The 9,983-nt window shown below is 39.3% G+C and overlaps 1 long non-coding RNA gene across 1 annotated transcript; it reads left to right on the plus strand.

Annotated features, from left to right (window-relative positions):
* The first annotated feature begins 787 nt into the window (after window positions 1–787).
* LOC113478700 lies at window positions 788–9,272 on the plus strand. The gene is made up of 3 exons (XR_003398120.1): window positions 788–1,024; window positions 4,017–4,195; window positions 9,221–9,272. It is a non-coding gene; the product is annotated as an uncharacterized LOC113478700 (long non-coding RNA).
* Window positions 9,273–9,983: the final 711 nt, after the last annotated feature.

The raw sequence follows: 9,983 nt of genomic DNA on the forward strand, positions 1-9,983 counted from the left end.
AGCTCTGCCTTGGATGTAGCAAATGCAGTTTGATATCTCCAGCAGACTGTCTCCTCTCTGTTGTGTATCTTATCCTGTAAACTATTCTCAACCTGGAGGCAAAAAGCTGAAATGTCACAAAGCAGGCAGCTGCTTCTTCCTAAAACACCTGTGAGTCAGTTCCCAGTGGGCATGAAGATGAAGATAACCTGGAAGGCTTGCAGGGGCAGGCTTCATTCATCACCTCACAGTTCCTTGCTAATCTGCTTTAACCCTCACAGATACTTTTTTTCATCAGTCTTACAAAACATTTCAAACTTCTCGTCAGTCAGGAGGACCATGTTGACCACTGGATGTAGAAGGCAGCTGGGGTCCAGGAACATCTGACCTGAATCTTAAACTGGCATGCATTTAAAGTGTTTGTGAGCTTTGATTTCAGTGAATAATGACAGCTATTCTTATTTCCATTATTGTGAAAGCAGCTATTGCCACTGCACGTTAGACACCTGACAGTCCACAAACTGGTGTTGTTGGATGTCGTCACCTTGGTGTTGCAGATTTACCTTTCAGTAATAATTACACAACACTAACCATGATACAGAGATAATTGCTGAATTATTTTTAATATCTTGGGAAAAGCTTCATAATTGTTTTAGGTACAACAGAAGTATGCTGTTTGTCTAAAAGAAAAAAGGATCTCATACATAGAAATTTTTTTTTTTTTAAATACAGCATCTTCTGTACTCCAGGTAAATGAAGGTGACGTAATGGTTGATGGGGAAGAAACAATTGCAAGCTGTAATGTTCAACATGAGCTCATGTGTAGGTTTAGAGGCAAAATCCTGTTTGCTGAGGATTAATATAATAATGGTGCTCTTTTGTTTTAGTGTCTTGTAGCTGAGCTGTCTCTGGAGAGAGTGAAAATAATTTAGGCAAAAGAATGAAAAAGGCTGGATGGATTCCTTGGCCATGAAGCTGGGCAAGGCTGATATAGGATGCTGCTGCCTATTGTATCTTCAGGCTGCAGCAACAGGCTGAGGGTGAAGTAAGCTGCAGTTTGGTTCACTTCATAGGCCTTGAGGGGTTCTGGTTTATAGCTGTGTTGTACCCGCAGAAAATTCTCTCACATTGCTCATATTTCTCATATTTATTTTCCCTATGTACTCATATTGTCAAACCCACCCATATAATTAAATAGCAGAAGAAAAACCCAGTTATTTTTTTTTCTATTTTTTTTGTATATTTGAGGTTGTAGGGGTACACTCTTGCTCAGGTTTGCCACAAACACAAAGGCTAATGATGTATTCGTTTGGAAACAGTCCATCCACACCCACCCCCCAAATGAAAGCTGAGTAACTCACCTCATCATCTGGATGAAAGATTTTAAGAAACTCCTAGAATAACATGAGAATTACTAAAACTGGGTAATCAAAATGAGATTTGTACTTAAATTCATGACAAAACACCTGTTGTTTGTTGTGAAGGCCCTAACAAGCAATAACGCCAATGGCTTATAAAGCCTGCAGGATGGTTTAAAAATGTTCTTACATGAAGTCAGGTAGAAGCAGGAATGTTTTTCAGAGATTTTTTTTTTTTTTTAATCTTGTATTGCATTACTACTCTCTGAATAGCTACGTGCACAAAAACTGAACTAAAAGCCTTGTGGTTTGTTCAAATGTTTTCACTTAACTCTTTGTTAAACAGTTATTTGGTATTTAGTTCCTCTCATAATTTGGTATCCTTTGCTAATGCACTAAGGAGGACATGTATTGAGAGCAAGTGCACTGTCAGCCTATTAATTGTTTATTTCTAAAGAGGCCTAATTTTTTCTTGATTTTTATTTCCTAAGTAAGAATTACTGTGCTAAACAGAGTAATTGTGAATAAAACAAAACACTCTCAAGAACAAGTAAAATGAGAAAATGTGGACATTGTTCCTCTTTATCTCTTCTGCTTTAGTTATAAACCCAAAGAGACATTTAAGTTTTAGCTTTTCTTAATAGTTTGTGTGTTTGGGGAATGTGTATAGTAAATCAGTTACTTGTATGAATAAGTTAAATGACAGTGGATTTGAGTGCTGCATTCCCTAAAGATTTTCTGTTTTAAAGTTCAATTTCACTTCCTTAAACACGAGTGTCTTTGGAATGTATTGCGATATGGCCTCAAATATTTTATGAAATAAACCACAGATTTAGCTCCTAACATATATTAATGTGCCATTCCATAACTAAATGTACGCATTTGCCACAGATAGAATTGCATTAAAGATTAACATCATCAATAATTTGTGCTAATGTAAATTGCAGAGGTTTACTATTTATTTAGATCTACTTAGTTGCATTATTATTTAAGAAGGGAACATAATAGGATTATGCTAAATCTAAGACATACCTGTCCACACAGGAAGAAAAGGCATGTTTGGGTTTTTTTAAGATTGGAGATTTATCAACAAAATAGTAAGTATTGCTGCCTGCTACTGAAAGATCTGATTTTTCCATCCATGAACTTAAAGACTTAGCAGATGTCTTGACTAAAAAAAGATTTTTTTAAACACCAGAAATGATTGTTGAGGCTAATGTAGTCTTTTCCTATATATGGAAACTTGTACCCCTTTTGTAGCTCCTCTAACAAAGACCTTCAGGTAGTTTGTGATTTCCTAGATCAGCACAAGTTATGGCAGAGTAGTTTGCCCAGTTGATAAAACTATGGTCCTACTCTAATTGGCAATGGTGATTTTTTCCTTGGAAAATACTCTTATTTTTCAAGGGTGAGGACTGCAAAAAGGAAGAAACAGAGACATGTTTAAACTGTCTCATGTATACTAAATATAGGCTTGCAGAGAATAGTGAATGTGATGATAAATATTCCCTTTTCCCCTCCTTTCCCCTCCTAAATTAGAGAGGGTCTTGGGGAAGTTCAATAGGAAACACAGGAAGAAGCAATTGAACAATGCCTGAATATAAGTACATTTCTGATACTGCATGTGTTTTGTCTTTTTAAAAAAGTAGCAAATCGCACATCAACAAGATATCCATCAAAATGAGATATAACAAATAAAAGAACTGTGTGATAAAAGGTAATCACAATTTACAAAGCATCTACTGTGTGGGAGGGTGAAAGAAGGGGATAAAATTTCATTGGAGATGAAGCTTGCAATTTATTTTGCAAGAATTAATATGGAAGAGTCTTAATCAGGTATGAAATAAAGTTAATTAAATAACAAATGATGTTAATAAAATATAAATAATCACCTATTAATTCTTTTTATCTATATTACCTGTGAGAGTTTGCTATAAGCCGATAAACTGATCTACACAAGATACAGGGATCTTTGCTAATTAGTTACTCAAAGACAGTGTTTGAGACTCCATACAACACGTGGACCTCTTCTAGAGTGCTGTGCAGCAAACCATCACTATTGTTAGCCTCTGGGCAAGCCATGCCCTGGCATTGTTGCGCTTTTTTTTTTTTTTTTTTTTTTATGATGTGAGTCATGATCTGCTGTTAAGAATGTCCTGAAAATTCACTTCTGTCTGCTGAAAGCATACTATCTGGGAGCAGCACAGAAAATACATGACCACAGTCACTGCATTTGATCAAGATCTAATCGCACAACAGTAAAGTTTTCTGAAAAGGGATAGCAGGTATTCACAGGACAGCAGCTTACTGCTTTCTGCCGGCAGCATCTCACTAATGTACAGATAGTGTGGCAGTGTGTACCAAAGAGGGTGCTTAACTTGAGGCAAATTGGAAAATGGTTAAAGGCTCTTGATCATCTCAGCCTTTGCTTGGCTTCAAAATGATGTTATTTAGCAATTGCAATCACACAAAGATAGCCCTGTGAGTGGACTTAATATGCTACACGTGGCTACATCAGCCTGCATATTCAACAGCCACCTATCCAGGATGTAGGTTTGGAGTGTGACACAATGTAAGTAATAAATTTAAAAGACAGACTGCCAGTGCTGGGCCTTAACTTTAAAGTTGTTGGGTAAAATCCTATTCTATTGAATTCAGGATATCACCCATTAATTGCAGGAATCTTTTGCTTCTGGAGAACTGCGTACCCAAGCAGAGAAGGAGGAGAAATTGAGAGTGGTGGGTGTCTTGCAGTAAATTGTCCATCCCCAGATTATCAGGGTGCTCTTTCCATTTTGTTCTAAATTTCCCTCCTCCGTGCAGCTTCCTGCTGAGTTCCTCTAACAACATCAGTCATGGTAGCTTTTCTGTAAACAATTGTGCTTTTGTATTTCAATACACTGTTTCATGTTGAAGTATGCAAAAGCTAAAGGAACATATGAAAGAATTATGCAAGACTGTGAGGACAGAGGGGAACTTCCCTCTGAAACTCTGTGCGTGGTGAGAATCTCTGAGGCACAGCAGGTATATTGCAACTAGAGTTAGGTCATAAGTTTTTCTCAACAGTTCTATAGTTAGACTGACAGTTACCATGTGAAAAAGTTTAGGCCTTATTACTCTTTTGGTTACAGATGGTCCTAAATGCAATCTTCTGTCTGTCGTTCTGCCATGACTCTTGCAGATATACAGTCAACATGCAGCTGCACGTGATGTGTGCTGTACTTGGCATTGCTGCACCAGCTAGGCTCTGCATCTGCAGTCTGTCCTACAGCATAATTCAAGTCTGTGATGCTTCCTGCCAAGCCCCTTGGCTCATTCCTCCTGTTTGTGTTTGCTATAAAACTATCTAAGGAACTTCTGTGAGATGAGGTTCATGGTGTGGGTTTTGCTCTCCACCACTCCCACTGCTGGGTGCTCCAGAAGTTCTGATGATCAAATTCCAAGTTTGCTGCAGCACAGAGACTTTATCAAGGGAAAGCATGCTGTATGCAAAACATGTTGAAGGGCCCTCTTATGAAATGAGGTTTGACTTTCTGTGATATCAAAAAGAACATTAAACCAGAATTTAATATATCCTGGGAAATCATATTTCACAATCTAATGCCCCGAGCCCTTTTCTTTTTAATATGAGGATCAGAATTCTGAGCTCTCTCATGGTTTGCCTAAACATTTTTATGTTAAATGACAGTAAGTTAATAAGTAAAAAATAGTGGGTGGTTAACTACCGTTTAGCAGGCTAGCACTTTGTCTAAATGGGAAAGCTCTTGGTATAAGATAAGGAGTGAATTTAGAACAGTAGAACTAAATCAGTGTAGCCACATCTTGTAGACATTCCTGTTTTGGTATTAAACTAGATGGGGTTATTTTAGCTTACTATTTATGAAGGCTTTAAAACTAAATAGCGAGTCTTATCCTGGCACAAAGGTCTATGGACTTGTGTTAATGCATCACTAGCTGCTCAGCCATCTTGGTAGGATTGTTTAAAGCTTTTGAGGCAAGGAGAACTACTGGAACTGTTGTCAAGTGACTTTGTGAAAAGAAAAAAGACTGACATGTGCTAAATGTGCGGTGACTCCCCCGATAACACATGATAGTGTGGAACAATGGGCTGGGCAAGCTTGATAAGAATTTCCAGTAGCTTTGCGCTGAGGGAAAGGAGCTGTGATAGCTGTCCAGAAAGTGGTTTGTCATAGCCTGATGAAATGGCAACTTTTGTGAAATGAATGGAGGGCAGTAGACACCTTCAGCCCAAGCCAGTAATGGGCTGCTGAAGCCAGGGTGGAATTATCATGCTGGGACACTGCTGTGAAAGGTACTATGAGCATCACCTGCTCCTCCTGAAAGTGTAATGGTAACGATGGTAGAAGGTAACATCAGGCAAGGGTGATGTTAGTATAAATGCTAATATGACTGTTTCCAAGGGCTTTTTAAAATTCCAGTAAAAGTACTCTTGTAGAAGAGTTTATACTGTAGTTTCCCTCATGCAGAGAGTGTAGCATCTCCTGTGGTAATACAACATGACTCTACTACATCACCTTTTCTCAGTTGTCAGATGATACTGTACAGGTTTGATATTAATTTCATATGCTTTGCCTAGATATAGCCATGCAACCCTGCTTGACCTAGCAGTTAGCTGGAGTTGTCTTCTGAGTGGTTTCTTTAAGAAGAAAAAATGATGGATGGATGAAGAAGTTGGTATGTCTTGGGTTCAGGCAGATTACAAACAATACCTATAAATCCCTGAATATGTTGTGTATCAATCAGCAGGTGAAAGTTTCCTAGCTGACTGTTCTTCTTTCTAGCTAAACCTGTTCTCCAGAGGTCTCTCTTAAAGAGTTTTTTACCAAAGTGTTGTTGCAAATCCTTCTTTGTTGTCTGTTGTTTACTGTGCTTTGCTGGTCTTCTTTCTCATACATACAAGGCTCCAAACAACAGCATGAAACCTCCAGTTTTGCTCTTTGCAAAACATACGTTTGCATTTAAATCCCATGGAGAACTCCTCAGGCTGCCTGGCTTGATTCCTATGTGTGACTTTTTCATAGCGTATTTTGGTGGTGGTTCCTATCATCTAAGCTTCCTATTTCATTAAACAGTTTAACAGCTCGCTCTGTCTGTACCAGGAATGCAATCATCAGCTGCAGTGGGTGTACCAACTGTGTGCTAGCACAGTGTAACTGTTCAAGGTGAAAAGAGGTGAAAAATTCAGAACATGGAAACACTTGAAGGCCTTTCCTAGGTTAGACAGAGAAATGTAATGTCCTTGATTACAGTTAGGGCAATCATAGGGGAGCTAATCTTTTACAGGATCAACATTTTAAAATTTACTGGAGTATTACCAGTACTGTTCATGGGTATGAAAAATGAAGGATCATTTAGGAAACTCTCAAATTCTCTGCACTGCATTGTGGGATGGAATTAACAGGTCCGGTGCATCTCCGTATCTGCTTATGGGAGAAATTTCACCAGCTCAGTGGGACTCTGCACAGAAAGAGAAACCTCAATCTGCTATTGCATATGTATAGCTTAATTATAGAAAGACTGTGATATCGGAGCACTGCAAGGATGAATGCCCATGCCATGGCGCTATGTCTTGGCTGACTCTGCAACTTACATCAACAGAATAATAAAAAAAAAAGCATTATAAAAAGCAAACTAAAACATTTTCCATATTTTTTTTTCTCTTCAAACCGCCTCAAGAAGGTCTAAATTATATGAAGTTGGCAGGTTCAAGTGTGACTCAACTCATTGTTTTCATTCTCTCCTTTTGGCAGCCTTCAGTAATTCCAGATGTTATTTCTCTAACCACATGGAAAAATTCTTATTAAAAAAGGAGGGTGGGGGCTGGAGGGGAGAGAAAGAAACTGTTTTCCTGCATTTGGTACGTTTTTAAAGCAATGATGATATTGCGTAGACAGTGCTCATGTGCAGCAGGCGCTAAGGCTAGCTGGAGGCATGCCCAGGAGGAGACAGCCCCAAGATAAAAGGCCCTGTGTTACAGGGGAGAAATGAGAAGAAAACCAAAAGCAGCTAGTTAGTTCAATAAAATGGTGCTCTGTCATTCTAGGACTCATTTGTTGGGAACTATAAGGGTAGGACAAATGGGGAATTTACCCTGAACCCACTATATTGACGAAGCTTGGAGAACTATAGTATCATGTCAAAGAGAGAATGAGAGGGGGTTTTTTGCACTGTGATCATGGGGGAATATATAGTTAATTCATAAATAATGCTTTGCTCTGAACGGAAAAAGGATTTATGTCTGTTTGGACAGTATGCTTTCGGAGCACATGAATCCACTTTGCTTGGCTCACCTGGCATTGCTCAGCTTAGGGAGAAATGGAGAGAGCGCTTTCTAATTAAATATAGGATATAGGCTCGTGTGTGTTGTGGTAATGTTGCACTGCAAGGAGAGTCTAGCCTCTCCTCCTTCATTTTTGAAGTCTTCTTCAGGATCCAGGAATTCCAGACCCTAAACCACCCCTGTCCTAGAGGAGCTAGCTTTCTGCAGCTCCTAGCCCAAGGTGAAAATAAAACGTAGTGGACTGAATCACATAGCGGTAGTGTCTCTTGACAATACGGGATAATCCTCGGCTGAGCAAAAGTGAGCTCCCATGCTCACGTCCGCCCAGGAGAGAGCCCTCCCGATGTGTTTACAGCCCCCCCCTCTGGAGCCAAACTGCACCTTATATCATCATTGGTGGCTCTCCTTTCCAACCCCACAGGATGCTTGAGAGCATAAGCATATAAGCTTAGGACCCTTCAAGTTTAGTAAAATAATTAATATTGCATAGAAGATCACACGCTCTCTCTGAGCTATCATGCAGAGCACCAAATCTTATTAATAAAAGCTGGATCGGTGAATACAAATATAGCAGCAGGCTTGTAACAAAGTACACAAGAGGAAAAAGCAATGTGCTTTTTAGAACTGTGAGTTTTTCCTCTTAAATGCAACTTTTACATAAAAGGACCTCATTGACACCTCCTTATAAGACCAAGTTTTGGAGTTTTCTCACTCTTAAGGAAAAAAGAAACTCTTTCATTGTGAAAAGAAAGGCCAGACTGAATCTAATTGATTGGCTTGCCATGGTTTACTTCTTTTGCTGATGCTGCAGGGTTTTTTTGTCGTTTGTTCCCCCCCTCCCTCCCCACAGCGCACAAGATGCAGCAAAATGGCGTGGTGCTAGCAAAAAAAAGAAGAGTTTTCTGTCTGTAGGTGGTTCAGTACTGAGAGCCCAGAGAGGGGAAAAAAAAAAAAAAAGGCTCTGTTATGTCGTTTGTTGGTAAAAGTGAGAACTGTTACTGGAAAATATTTTGTTTTGAGATTAGTTGGTGGTAAGCCATGACTAATGCTCATTGTGCCAATATGTGCTTGCATTTGGGTTACCAGGTCCCCCTCGTGTCCCCATTGCTTGTTTTATATAGCTGATGGAGCTTGCTAAATCTTGTACTGTAAGGTCTTTGGTGCAGGGACTACTTCTTCATGGTTCTTTGCACATTGTTTAATGCAGTGGGGGCTCTGGTTTAGGTCTAAAGACTCTGGGCATTATGATAGCAAAAATAGTAAGTTCAGTGGTGGCTCTTGGTTGCACTGACCTTTGCAGCATCTGGGTCACTTCAGTTTTGGGACTCTGGGGACCCATAGCTGATGTTGGGTTTCATTCAGGGAGTGGAAGCCAAGTCTCCAGCCATGTTCATTGTGAAGTTTTCAAAATGGAAAACAATTGTTGATTCAAGTCCAAGACATTTTCTGGCTCTGGTAATATTGTGTTCAGCATGAGCACAATTAAATACATTCAGCACTGGTTTTAGGGGCTTAGTGGGATGTATTGTGTTAGAAGCAAGACAAAACAATGTATTTATTACTGGGTTTTGTTTTATTTTAGGCATTTACTTACTTGGGATTCTCTGATTTTGTGGATAACCCTGAGGATCTTCTTGCAAAGCTAGCACTGATTGCTTTACTTTTCAGTAAAAATAAAAATAAGAAAAGGTATGTGTAGCCTTCTTTCTTCTTTCTCTCCTTCAGGTATTCCAGAAAGAACTTGCCCTACTAAGTTCCATCTGGCAAATTAACAAAAGTCTCTGTCCCCGTGTGATTGTTGATAAGACACTATGCTGGGAAACAGTATATTGATGCAAGTGCTAACAGCTAAGTAGTGCTTGGTCTAGCAACTGACTCTTGGTGACCTACACTGGATGACATTCAGACAGGACTGCTACAATCAGCAGCAGCTGCAAAGTTATAACAGCATGTATTTTCCAGAGCATATAAAAGCCTGCCGGAAAGATTCACCCAAAGTGAAAGGAAACATGCTTGGCAACATTGCCTTTCTCTTGGGTTGTTTCCTTCTGTGAATTGTAGGGAGACGACACAAGAGGTATGTTGCTTGAGAGGAAAATCTAAAGAAGCAAGTGTCCATATGGAAAGGACTGATTTTGTTCTGTTCCCGAGGCATGTTTTAAAGAGGTGTTTGTATATCTTGGTGACATCAGTTAAAATAAACCATTAAACATTCTGGATTTTCAAACTTCTGTTGCATGAGACAAGGTAGGGAGGACACTGAGGAAGTCAAACGTGTCTACCAAAATATTGGACCAACCAGCCAGGCTGATTGCTGAAAGTAAATTTTTCCTACAGATTCAAAT

This window comes from Athene cunicularia, assembly GCF_003259725.1.
Source record: "Athene cunicularia isolate RWA chromosome 3 unlocalized genomic scaffold, athCun1 chr3_part1, whole genome shotgun sequence".
NCBI classification, from domain to species: Eukaryota; Metazoa; Chordata; class Aves; order Strigiformes; family Strigidae; genus Athene; species Athene cunicularia.